Below are 8,237 nucleotides of genomic sequence, written 5' to 3'. Positions count from 1 at the left end.
AAAAAAAAAAAAAAAAAAAAAAAAAAAAAAAAAAAAAAAAAAAAAGACTAAAATTCCCTACTAGTAGAGCTAATAACCACACCTTACATCATTAAGCTCAGGAGACCCTAAATGTCTCCAATGGAAAAATCTATACAGTATTAATAGCTGACATTTATATAGTACTTTAAGGTTTACAGAGAGCTTTATAAGATTTGCATGAACTGATGCTGAGTAAAATGAGCAGAACCAAGAAAACATTGCACACAATAATAGTAACATTGTACGATGACCAACTTTGATAGACTTAGCTCTTCTCAGCAATGCAATGATCTAACACAATTCCAAAAGACTCATGATGGAAAATACTATCCACATCCAGAGAAAGAACTATAGAGTCTGAATGAAGATCAAAACATACCATTTTCTCTCTCTTTTTTTGTTTTTTTCTTTCTCCCGGTTTTCCCCTTAGGTTCCAATTCTTCTTTACAACATGACTAATGTGGAAATATGTTTAATATGATCATGTATGTACAGCCTATATCAGATTGCAAGCCATCTTGGGGAAGGGGAAGGGGAAGAAAATTTAAAACTCAAAATGTTATAAAAGTGAATACTGAAAACTAAAAATATATATTTTTTTAAAAGGGCTTTATATACACTCTAATTAGATTCTTTTAACATCCATTTAGTAGAAAATTATGTGCATAATTATGGAAACCAGTTGCAACAAGCTAAGCAACCTTCTAACGGTCAAATACCTGGTAAACACCACAGGCAGGACTCAAACCCAGTTTTCTCCTTCAAAAAAATTCTTTCATAAATTGAACTGGATCTTCCTAATTCTTCCAGGCTAGAGGTACAGTAGCCATTCAAGGGCTAGATTCCTCTACTGCCTGGCACAGGAGCTTTGACCTGTTTTATTTCTTACCTGTGCCAGCTCACTCCTCTTCAGACAATGTGGTGGTCCCCAACTCCCAGGGGCTCATCATATTAATGCTGAACTTAGTGTGGACACTGGATTGGCTTACCCCACTGCACCTTATAATTCCAGAACTGAAGCTATCCTGCCAAGCCCTAACTCTCTTGTAGTAGGATTTATAGGCATGTACCCCCACACTTCTGTTCTGAATTCAAATCTAATACCTTTTCCATTATATCATGCTATCTATCAATACTGAATGCATAGTAAAGAAAAAGTAGGATATATATTATCTCCATTAATTTCTTTTTCTTCCAATGGAAAAGAGTTGAGAATTGGATGGGAAGATGCAGAGCTCAACTGAAAAAGCTGGATTTGATTTTTTTTGACATTTATATAGTGCTTACTCTGTGCCAGGCATTGTGCGAGGTGCTTTACAATCATTATCTCATTTGGTCCTCACAACAACCCTAAGAGGGAGGTACTATTATTTTCTCTTTTTTTACAGATGAGGAAACTAAAGCAAACAGAGGTTAAGTGATTTACCCAGGATCACACAGGTAGTAAGTGGCTGAGGCCACATTTGAACTCAGGTCTTTCTCTCTCCAGGCCCTACATTCTATCAAACTATGCCACCTAGCTGCCTGATTTTACGAAACTTTAATTCTGGTACACATTATTGCCCAGGTCCTACTCAAAACTATAAAGCAGGCAAAATTCTCTTTATTACCCACTTGACTCCTCTTCCTACTCTCCCAGATACCCTATGCATTCTTGCTACACTTTGGCTGTCCAAAGTCCCCAGGTCTCCTTCCCTACCCCATACAAATTTTTCATTTGAAGTCTTGTTAAATGATAGTCTGATAATCCCCACTAGACTATAAACTACTATACTATATTCATATTTGTATATTCAGTCTCTAAGGATAATACTTAGCTCTAAACACTGAAGTCAGTTAAATGTTTTCTGAATGAATGGTTATTCTTATTAAGGTATAAAGGAAGTTTGATCTCCTCAGGAATGTCAACGTGGAAAACCTTCCTGAATATAGGTTATGTGCCAGCTCCTCTGACAGATAAAAAGATATATGATAAGGTCCTTAGGGAACTTGAAATCTATTTAAAACCAAACTAATATACAGTGAGAATAATGCTGTGTTTTGCTAAACAGTTCCTAATCAAAGCAGGAACTGCTTTGATTCAATTCAGAGAAAGCAGAAATGAGTGTGGGAATAGTAAGAGAAGGCTTCATTCACCTGCAGCCCTTTTCTGTATGTGTCTTGGCCATCCACCCTTCCCCATCCTCTAGGTCTTTTCCCTTTTTCTTTGATAGTTCTATTCTTCTCTTCAAGGATAACTTCAAGACCAACCTTCTCTATATTACTTTCCTGATAGCAGCAACTCTTAAGGTTTATTCTCTCATTTGGATTATTTAAATACTTATTTCCTATACCATTCACTTGATGAATGCCTTCCTTATACTATTTTTCCTAAACTGCAAGCCACTTGGTGGCAGGAACCATGTTTCACATTTCTTTGACTCCCCAGTGCCACACATATTAGTAGTTATTCAAATGTCTAATGACATCGAACTAGGACTTGAAAATAGTCTTAAAATATGCACAGAAAGGATTGCACTCTAAGAACAAAGGAAACATGATAAGCAAAAGCAGCATTAGAAATGAATAACATATATGGGAGGCCATGAGAAAACCAGACTGACTGGAACTACAGGATGTATAATGCAAAGTAATGATACATTGATTGCCTTTGTCCTTCAGGAGGATCACCATGTCTTAATCAATTTGGTAGGTATTTATATAATTTCTATTGAGAGCAAGGTACAGGCAGGAATAAGAATAAGGTAGTTTCTGCCCTCAAGGAGCTTATAACCTAGTGGGATTGGGTGGAGATATGTACAAATTACAATATAAGGCCAGATATGATTGCTACAAGAGAGACAAAAAGTGCTACAGTAGCAGGGACGAAGAGATTACCTAGCTGAAAGAAGGGGGACAGAGAAAAAAGTTCATGAATGATTTAACAGGCTTTGAAGGATGAGTAGGATTTCAAGACTTGGAAGGGTATGTCCCAGGTAGATGGAATAACTGCAGAAACAGAGGTGGGAAAGGCTATGGAGTATCTGATATAATAAGCTTTGTGTAGACATATTGAGTGTGATGTACTGGGGAAATATTCAAGTACAGGTCTGTAGAAGATGTAAACACAGGCAAGGTGAAAGGTCTGGGCTGGAGATGTAGATTTGCTGGTCACCTGCACAGGGGCTGAAGCTCTGAGATTATCAGTTTCTAAGCAAAAGACTTTAATTAAAGAAGAGCTCCTGAAGCTTTTTTTTCCAAAGCAAATTAACTTAAAGGTCACAAAACTTAACATTTCTTCAACAGCTAGAAGTTAGAAACAAGAGAGCTCAGCACCTAGTTAGCAAGAATAATTAAAATAGGAAGCTACAGATCATTGTAGCAGATCCTGTTAATAACAACCATGTATAAGCCACTATAGTAACTAATTCCCCCTCCCAATTAACTAAATTTGTCTTAATGAATTACAAAGTTGACTTGAGGGTGCTTTTCAAGCTGCCCCACCCCACCCCCAGAATAGGAGGAGAAGGGGAGGGAGGGAAAGAAAGGAAGAGAGAGGGGAAGGGGAGAGGAGGAGAGAGAAAGAGAGAACAAAGAACAGAAAAAGGGCAGATTTTCAGAGCAAACTCCAATTAGGAGGAAGGAAAAAGAGGAGCAGTAAGTACAGGCCACAGAATAATCAGAAAAGCAGGAAAGTATAGTGTTACAGAAGCTAAGGGATGAGAGAATTCCAAGGGAGGGGGTAGTCAAATACCACAGTGAGGTCAAAGAGTAGGGAAGCACAGTATTCCCTAAGGAGGCCATTGGTGTCAACTCTGCTTATCAGCGCAATGGAAAGGACCTAAACTACATTAAAAAGGGAATGGGTAGATAGGAAATAGAACCACCTGGTGGAGCCCCACTTACTTTTAACAATATTCATACTTTGGTGGACTTTTAAAAAATTATGTAATGGCCTTAACACATAAAAAGTGCAAAATGTCCAGTCTTGTCATCTGTGGCATGAAATCACAAACTGGTCAGCACCTCATATCTATAATGAGGAACTAGGACTAGAAATAAAAAAAAAGAACTGTTGGTTTCAAGTACAGGGTTCTGTTCACATGACCTCTCTTCAGAAGTGCTGGGTAGCTGTTCATTTACTCAGTTGACAGCTTCCAACAATGACTAAGTCAGCAATCTTACTCAATTTTTTGAAGTACTTTAAAAAGGAAGGTGCCAAACAAGTACATGTAGTAAGAAGCAAATGAACAACATGAAGATGGCAGAGTTTTAATGTGCATTCAAATTGATAATCTGATTAACTTGCAAATAAGATACTTAAGCATAATGGGATAGGGGTGGGAATCTGTGATTTCATTCCTTTATGTAATTCCATTCCAAGACAGCAAACTCTCCTCATTAATGTAGATCAGCACCTGCTAGACATATTATTTAGAGAGCTACCTGGGGCACTGGGAGATTAAGTAACTTGCTCAAAGACACAAACAGAAGCAGGTCTTGAACCCAGCTTTTTCCTGACTCAGTCTAGCTTTCTATATACTACTTCAAGGCTGCCTTAAACTTATCAAATGTATTAACTGAGTCATAATTCCTTTTCTACCAAAAATTATATTACGGTGAGGAAACATATTCCTTCTAAAGTCCACCAAATATGAAGATTCAAAAGAATACACTAAGATTCCATTTATATAACTTTCTGAAAAGGATTCATTTGTCATTAAACTTAGTTTTAACTTGCTTTGAAATTGATCCTAATCATGTAAATTATGACTCATTCATTTCACTAAATTAGAAAGCAATGTGTCCATCACTATTAGAAAGTTTAGCTTTTTCAAGTGATAAATAATAATTTGTAAGTTAGATGTAGAATATGCTGTCTATAAGGACAACAGTGATACCTAGTTGCCTGAAGTTAAATTGAGAGTTGACAATAACCAGTTACCTAGTGATTGGATATTTCCATACTAGTGGAAAATGAGCCACATTAAATTGGAAAAGGCATTTTTATACACACTATACAAAACGTCCAATTGGAAAGTAGGCTATATAAGCCATTATCATTATCAGAATGTTCTTTTTTATGGCAATAATCTTAGACATGAAAGTATTTATTCAGTAACACTACTTTAACTTCTGATGTGATTAGATTACCTCAAAGTCGAAAACTGAAACGAGATACTCTACCGCTAATAAAAATGATAATATCTTTGTAAAAGAAAAAAAAAACTAAAGCTCTGTTGGGTCTCCATTATGTTAAGGAAATAAAAGTTAAGAAACTTAAGGAATTCAAAATTAAGAAACAGTTCTATCACCTTACATCACCAAATTTTCATTAATGTTGTTACAGTAGCATAGAATAACTTACATTACCATTAGCTAATATTAAAGTAAAATGACAGTTAAGAAATAAATTACAGCAAGAAATTTTAACTATATCTTGCTTTGCATTTAAACACATAAAAAAAGCCTGAATCACATAAAATATTCTTCAGCCAAACCCAGACACTGAAAGGTGTTTCCTTAATTGTTTACAGTTTTAATGGCAATGCCTTTTTCACATTTCAATGCATGGTTTCTTTGCTTCTGCAGAACTTTTGGTATTTCTTATATTAAAAAAATTATACTGTAGCACAATGCTTACACAATTTTGTGGAAAAAAATGAGATAAATATAAAGCTTATTTGAAGTGATAACTGAGCTTTACTTTCCAATATCAAGTACATACCTATCATCTGGTTGTTAAAGATAATATCTTTTTAGAAAAAACATACAATATTATCCTTTTCTATAGTCTTATGATCTCTTATAAAATTACCTTAAAATTTTTTTTCCATAGTAAGGAGACTTATTAAATTTGTAAGATACATAATTTGTAACGTTTATTCAAGTGTGTCTTAATGAAAAGAATTCACATTTCCGGAAATTATTACCAACAAGACCTGGTATCACCTCCTTTTGAATAAAACATTTCCAATTTATCAATCTGTGAGGAACTATCTGAAACAAGGAACCTTAGATAGGTTTCACAGAGAAAGAATATACACCAGTAAGCCTAGCATATTAAAATTTACTCAACAACTATCACTTGACATTTTTAAATGGCTGCAGCATGATAGTCATAAAGCTAAGGGTGCCTGCAGATCTAGAAAGAGTGGCATCCTTTACTTATGTAGTGGCTTTTATCCAAGACTTCCAGAGCTCTTCACAAACATTAAATACCTCAATCTCTACAACAACTATTGGAGGCAGATAAATGTCTTATTCGGGGTTAAGTGATTTGTTCAAGGTCAGAGAATGAACTGGAGGCAAGAAATAAACTCAGATGTCTCGACTCTTGCTCTGCAGCTTTACTCACAAAAGCATACCACCACAATATAAGGTTCTGGGGAGTGTCCAACTAAAAAGACAGGGAAATTAACTGACTTTGTCTAACAGCTCTGTAGCAAGAATGGACATTTTGGAGATGGATGGGTGTTTTGTGTTGCACCCACAATTATAAATCTAAAGAGTTAAGCTACACAAAGGTAGGTCTCCAATTTCCCCGCCCCTTCCGAGCTATCTAAAATCAGTCAAACAGGGGGAGGTTTAAGAGAAGCCTTGAAGAGCGAGGCTAAGGCCCGGGCTAGCGAAAGGAAGGGAAGGAGGTTACGGAAGGCTGTCCCAGCCCAGGAGGCTGCTGTGCACTGGGCCGTCTTCTCCCCATGAACCCGAGGTCATGACAGTTCGCACTGGATCCTCTCAGTTTCCCTTGGTGGGCCGCGAGAAAGGCTCCGAGGATCGCCGCCCGTGCCTCCCTCCCAGCCGGTCCCGGCTCCAAGGTGTCCCCGCCCCGGCCTCCCCGCGGGGCGCTCCCGGAGCGGGCTCGTCTTCAGGGCGACGACGGCGCGGTGGACGTCAATCAGGACAGCTTTCTTGGGACAGGGGACCACGGCCTAGACCCGCGCTTACCGTAGGGTGGGTGGGGAGGACACGGTTCACCGGCGCCTTTTCGTTCGCCAAAGGCCCTTCTCCCGGGAACCCGCGGAATCAGCCATCGTCGTCCAGACGGAAGCGAGCCCGGCTCATCCCCCTTTTCCCAAACTGCACCGCGACGCGTCGCGTCGCGAAACGTCATCCTGAGGGGCGGGGCTCCCGCTTGGGCCCTAATCTCCGCACAGGATAGGGAGAGGATGCCACAGGGAGGAGGCAGGAGGGTCGCAGTAGACCCCAGCCAGAGAGGGCGCACCTCTCCCCACCCCCACTCCCCGCAGGCGCGTGCGCGCGCTTTGGGAGCGAGCCGGCCCCAATGATGTCAGTGGGTGTCTCGAGCTTCGCCTGCTTGCGTCACCGGAGCATGTCTTCCCCGCAAGCTATGGCGAGCTTCCCCACAGCTCCGAATTTCTTTTTCTTTTTGGTTAGCTCTGTGAGAAACGACCGTCAACCCTGCCCATTTCAATTCAACAAACATTTGTGAGGAAAGTACAGAAAAAAACAAAACCACAACCCAATAACCCTGTCCTCAAGACGCTTATGTTCTACTCCGGGAATAACCTTCCTCTGAATTTACACAACCAGTAAAGAAGGGAATACGTGCCCCCCGGTTCAGATTAAAAGTTATGCACCAAAGGGCAGCGAGGGTGCAGTGGATAGAGCACCGGCCCTGGAGTCAGGAGGACCTGAATTCAAATTCGGCCTCAGACACATAACACTCACCAGCTGTGTGACCCTGGGCAAGTCACTTAACCCCAACTACCTCACCAGGAAAAAAAAAAAGTTATGCACCTTTCTGAAGATGCAAGCTCCTTCTAGACTTAAGTTACCGGCACTGGTACACTGTTCAGGATTTGATTCATTTCTCTCCTTTTAAAAACATTTTTTTAATTGGGGAAATACTCTGAAAAGTTGGAATTGACACACACTGCTTTCATATACTTAGATCCTCTAACGGCTCTGAGGCCTCATCAATTTGGATATTTATCCCCTCCGAGCTTGCAGATTTTAGCCCACTCATGACTTCTCTGAACACCCTTGTACACGTGCTTTCTCCACTGGACAACAGGTCGAGCCAAAGCCAGGTGCCTTTCTGTAGAGCTAGACCTCTCCTGCCTGAAGCTGGGACATGTAGACTATTAATTCCTTATTTCTGGTCCGCCTTTGCCACATGATTGATCTGTTCATAAAAAAGGAATGTAAGGTAAGCTTTGAAGGGCCTAATTACAACTCCTACTCTCACCAATCAGTTGGGTTCCCAGAGC

The 8,237-nt window shown here is 39.7% G+C and overlaps 1 protein-coding gene across 2 annotated transcripts in view; it reads right to left on the bottom strand.

Moving 5' to 3' along the window:
- The window catches only part of USP8 (ubiquitin specific peptidase 8), a 79,415-nt gene extending 72,326 nt beyond the window's left edge, over nt 1–7,089 (bottom strand). For both annotated transcript variants that reach the window (XM_027840832.1, XM_027840833.1), the window contains exon 1: nt 6,952–7,089. The gene's annotated coding sequence lies outside the window, so the exon portion shown is untranslated. The remainder of the gene's footprint in view (nt 1–6,951) is intronic.
- Between the last annotated feature and the right edge of the window lie 1,148 nt (nt 7,090–8,237).

Source organism: Vombatus ursinus, unplaced genomic scaffold (genome assembly GCF_900497805.2).
Source record: "Vombatus ursinus unplaced genomic scaffold, bare-nosed wombat genome assembly UNPS02014848.1, whole genome shotgun sequence".
In the NCBI taxonomy this organism is placed as follows: domain Eukaryota; kingdom Metazoa; phylum Chordata; class Mammalia; order Diprotodontia; family Vombatidae; genus Vombatus; species Vombatus ursinus.
This window is presented reverse-complemented; position numbering and strand designations above follow the sequence as displayed.